Source organism: Cebus imitator, unplaced genomic scaffold, assembly GCF_001604975.1.
Source record: "Cebus imitator isolate Cc_AM_T3 unplaced genomic scaffold, Cebus_imitator-1.0 Scaffold78, whole genome shotgun sequence".
In the NCBI taxonomy this organism is placed as follows: Eukaryota; Metazoa; Chordata; class Mammalia; order Primates; family Cebidae; genus Cebus; species Cebus imitator.
Genome location: NW_016107393.1, coordinates 6,211,205 through 6,216,006, shown reverse-complemented (window position 1 = coordinate 6,216,006; position 4,802 = coordinate 6,211,205). Strand labels below are relative to the sequence as shown.

Here is a 4,802-nt window from a genome sequence, read left to right as displayed (position 1 = left end):
AAAAAAAAAAAAAAAAAAGAAAAAAGAAAAGAAATTGTATATGGCCTTTAAAGTACAAAAGAAACTGCAAATCAAAAGCACAATGAAATGTCACTTTACACCCACTAGGATGGCTATAATAAAAAAGACTATATAAATGTTTTATCTGTAAGTGTTGACAAGGATGTAGAGAAGTTGAAACTTTTATATGTTGCTAGTAGGACTACAAAATAGTAGAGTCACTCTGAAAACAGTTTGAGAGTTACTAAAAACGTTAAGACAGAGTACCACATGATCCAGCAATTTTACTCCTGTGTATGCCCAAGAGAAATGAAAGTATGTATTAATGCAAAAACTTGTACAAAAATGTTCGTGCCAGCATTATTCATAATAGCAATAAAAGTAGAAACAATCCAAATGTCTATCAATTAATACATGGATAAGCAAAATGAGAAATATCCATTCAGTAGAATGTATTTAGCAATAAAAAGAAATTAAGACTGACACATGCTACAACACAGATGAACCTAAAAGTACTCTGTAAAGTGAAAGAAGCTGGTTACAAAGACCACAAATTATATGAGTCTGTTTATATAAGTAGGCATATGTGTGTCCAGAAGAGGCAAATCCACAGAGATAGATTAATGGCGATCTAGGGCTGGAGGAACTGGGGAGAAATCGGAGTGACTGTTAATGAGTATGAGGTTTCATTTTGGGGATGATAAAAATGTTCTAAAATTGTTTGTGGTGATGGGTGCACAAGTACGTGAATAAACTAAGAACCACTGAATCATATACTTTAAAAGATTAAACTTTATGGAAATCAAATTGTGTCTCAATACAGCTGTTATAAAAAAAGATATCTGAGGGATTGGAAGCAATTTAGTAGGTGAGGTATTTATATTAAAACATGCCAGACGCTCTTTCCCTGCCGCCGCCGAGTCCTGTGGAGGCAGAGGCTTGGGTGCGTTCAAGACGCCGCTTCACCCGTAGCCCACCGCCATGGCCGAGGAAGGCATTGCTGTGTAACGGACGTTAATACTGCTTTACAAGAGGTGCTGAAGACCGCCCTCATCCACGATGGCCTAGCACGTGGAATTCGCGAAGCTGCCAAAGCCTTAGACAAGGGCCAAGCCCATCTTTGCATGCTTGCATCCAACTGTGATGAGCCTATGTATGTCAAGTTGGTGGAGGCCCTTTGTGCTGAACACCGGATCAACCTAATTAAGGTTGATGACAAGAAGAAACTAGGGAAATGGGTAGGCCTCTGTAAAATTGACAGAGAGGGGAAGCACCATAAAGTGATTAGTTGCAGTTGTGTAGTAGTTAGGGACTATGGCAAGGAGTCTCAGGCCAAGGATGTCATGGAAGAGTATTTCAAATGTAAGAAATGAAGAAATAAATTATTTGGCTCACAAAAAAAAAAAAAAAAAAGGACTCTCCGGGGACCCAGGCCCACTCCCTGCTCAAACAAAGCTTTGCTGGGCCTCTGGCTGCCACCATCTTGCTTTCCGCCAGCAGAGGGAAGCCCTCCTGCCGGCCGTCTGCCTGCCCATCGGCCGCCAAGGTGACACCACCAAATGCATTTCTTCCCAGCCTGTGCTCTGAGAGACACCAGGATTTGCATTTCAATTTGACTTCTCTCCGATGATTCCAGCCAAAGCTTGGAAATCACTGCCCCTGTCACTGCCTCACCAGCTCGGTTTTCCTTCTTTCCTCCCTCCAGCTCCGGGGAGGGCTGTTTTTTCCTTGACATCTCGCTCCTCGATGCTGAGAAAAGTCATCCTCAACAGCAGTTTTACTGCCCGGTGATATTAACACAATGAAGGAAATCATTGCTAATTTTTATGAATTATGTCATCATCTGTGACTAATTAACAGCTGCTGGAAGAGCAGGCATTATGCTTCCCCTCTGAGAGCCTTTACCCGGAGCACTTCTGAGATGGCCCTGCCCCTGCTGTCAAGGGGTACCCTCGGCTACAGACAGCGCCTCCTCTCCAACAGGGCTCTGTCCATCTCTGCCCCCTCCAGCCCAATTCTGCCCCTTCCTGCCTGTTCCCAGCCTGGGGGACTGTTGAGTCGCCTGTGACGGGGATGATTTAGGTTAGCTGGAAACTTTATTAAAATCCAATCTAAGTGGGCCGCCGCTGCTCTCTGTTCTCATTACGCTCCCTCTCCAAAATCAGGCCTTGGCCTCTGTGCCTCACCGCATCTATAAAAGTGAGTGAACAGACAGCCAGCAGCTGACTGGCACTTAACCGGGAGATAATCTAGACCAGGGTGGAGAGTTAAATACTTAGTGGGGCAAAAGGAAGAGAGGGAGGGAAAGTAGCGGAGGAGGAGGACAGAAGGGAGGCTGAAAGTGCAGCCCCTGTTGCAGCCTCCAGAGAGACGAACCACACAAAAACATGGAATCCCAGGCTGGGCAGGACCTCGGAGGCCACAGTAGGAGGAAACGGAGGCTTGGAGAGCTGACGTGAGCCCTGCAAATTCCACAGTCTGAGAGCCCAGGACTCACTCACCTCCTATGCTTCCCTCCTGTACCCTGAGCTTTCCTGGTCACCGATCCTCCCTGGCTCCTTCCCCCAGTGCTTTCTCCTCTTCCTTCCTGGATCCCTTCCTCTTTGATCATCCTGTCTTGGAGTCTCCTGACATCTGGCTAAAGCCCAGGCAGCCACTGGCTGTGTCTGCAGGGAAGGGCACCAAGGACTGAGGTACAAAGGCGAAAAGGCCCGAGGCCACCCAGACCTGTTCATGGGGTGGTCTTCCTTGGGTGGAGTCAGGCATCAGGGCCTGGCAGTGCAGGGGTCCCTGTGTTATGGAGCCAAGCACACACAGTCCTTTTGCTAAAGGTCGGTGGCTGCCTGCAGTATATTTTGCTGTAACTGAAAAGGCCAGAGACTCAGCGTTGGTGTTACAGGGAGGAGAGGGTCCTTAGAAAGAGCCCCTGAAATCCTTCTTTGGTAATGGCCAAGGTCTCTTTCTCCTCTCTTCCAGACTCAAAGACAAACAGCCAGTTCCCAGCTCCCTATGCCTCCACCCAGCACGTTCCAGGTGCTTTGCTGTCCTACTTCACGTTGTGTAACTTAGCTCATTTAGTCCCTGTTTCCTGCCCTGATGTCCCCATTTTCAAAGCCAGTGAGTATGTGGCCCCAATTGAAACAAACACCTTTTCCACAGCAGCCCAGAATAAGAATGAGTCATTCCTACATTCACTTGACCAACGTTTATTGAACACCTACTGTGAGCAAGGCCGAGGGAGTCAGAGGTAATGAGACATAGTCTTTGCCTTGAGAGACTTGCGCTGAAACTCACGTCACTATGCCATGTGGGTGAGGCTGAGGTGCAGTCACCCATGTGGTGGCACTGGAGCCCCAAAGAAGAAGAGATTCACTCTGAGAGGAGACGGAAAGGACCATGAGGCCGGGCGCAGTGGCTCACGCCTATAATCCCAGCAGTTTGGGAAGCTACGGAGGGTGGATCACCTGAGGTCAGGAGCTCAAGACCAGCCTGGCCAACATGGCAAAACCCTGTCTCTACTAAAAAAATACAAAAATTAGCTGGGCATGCTGGAGCACGGCTGTAGTCCCAGCTACTCGGGAGGCTGAGGCAGGAGAATCGCTTGAACCCAGGAGGCGGAGGTTGCAGTGAGCCAAGATCATGCCACTGCACTCCAGCCTGAGTGACAGAGTAAGNTTTTAGTAGAGATGGGGTTTCATCGTGTTAGCCAGGATGGTCTCGATCCCCTGACCTCATGATCCGCCTGCCTTGGCCTCCCAAAGTGCTGGGATTACAGGCATGAGCCACCGCGCCCAGCCAAAATATGCCAGACTTTTTCTAGTGGGCCCTGGGTCAAGACTGGAGGAGTAAATTTCCATGCAGAGGCAACGCAGTGCTGTGATGGAGAGCACAGAATTTGCAGAGAGATTGTATGGATTTTAATCCTGACATGACCTCTTAGTAAGTCAGGGATTGTGGGAAAATTATTCTGTGGCCTACTGTCCTCATTCACCAAATGGGAATAATGATAATGGTACTATGTTTTAGAGTTGTGGTGATTAAATATAAGCTTTAACAGGGACTGGTACATAATAATTTATAGTAAATGCTATTAAATTGGTGCAAAAATAATTGCGGGTTTTTTCCATTACTTTTACTGCAATTACTTTTGCACCAACCTAAATATATAAGTATTTTCTATTATTATAGGCTACCAAATTTAAAGCATAACCCTCTGGAGCTGACTGGATTTCAACTCTTTCTGTTTCCAAATGAGTGAGTAATTACATGAAAAAAGGAGCCAAAATATTAGTAAGAAAAAAAAAATGGATATCTAAGGAGATTACAGAGAGACAATAAAATACAGAGGAATAAAATATTTGTATTTGCCTTCTCATGCAGCTACATTTTAAGAATTAGTATCTTGTATCTGTGAAATGTGATTCAATATACCCCAAGAAAAAGGCAAGACGTCAGCACTCACCTTTTGAGACTTATAATTAGGAAACTCTCTAGCTACTAAATTAACTACTGAGTTACTAAGGTTGTTAGCATTGAGTGTATCCCACCCTTCTGGCCTGACTTATGTTACAATAAGTCAGTTCTCTGTGATGGAAGAATGGACAGAAAGATTGAAAGAGCATTCGCCAGAGGTGGAGTTACTAGCCAGTGATGGGAAGAGTGAGATAGCTGAGAGCCACCTTGAGGGTCAGGGTCTCAGTCTGGAAAATATCTTGGAGGAAAAATTGCACAGGATGGTTAATGTTCTTGGGTTAGCAAAAGGAGGAGCAGGTGGGGATTCCCAGGTGAGGCCAATTACTGAT

At 45.9% G+C, this 4,802-nt stretch overlaps 1 pseudogene across 1 annotated transcript; it reads left to right on the top strand.

Moving 5' to 3' along the window:
- Positions 1 to 981: 981 nt before the first annotated feature.
- LOC108307372 lies at positions 982 to 1,413 on the top strand (annotated as a pseudogene). Its single transcript, XR_005201010.1, has one exon. The product of XR_005201010.1 is annotated as a 40S ribosomal protein S12-like (transcript).
- The last annotated feature ends 3,389 nt before the right edge of the window (positions 1,414 to 4,802 follow it).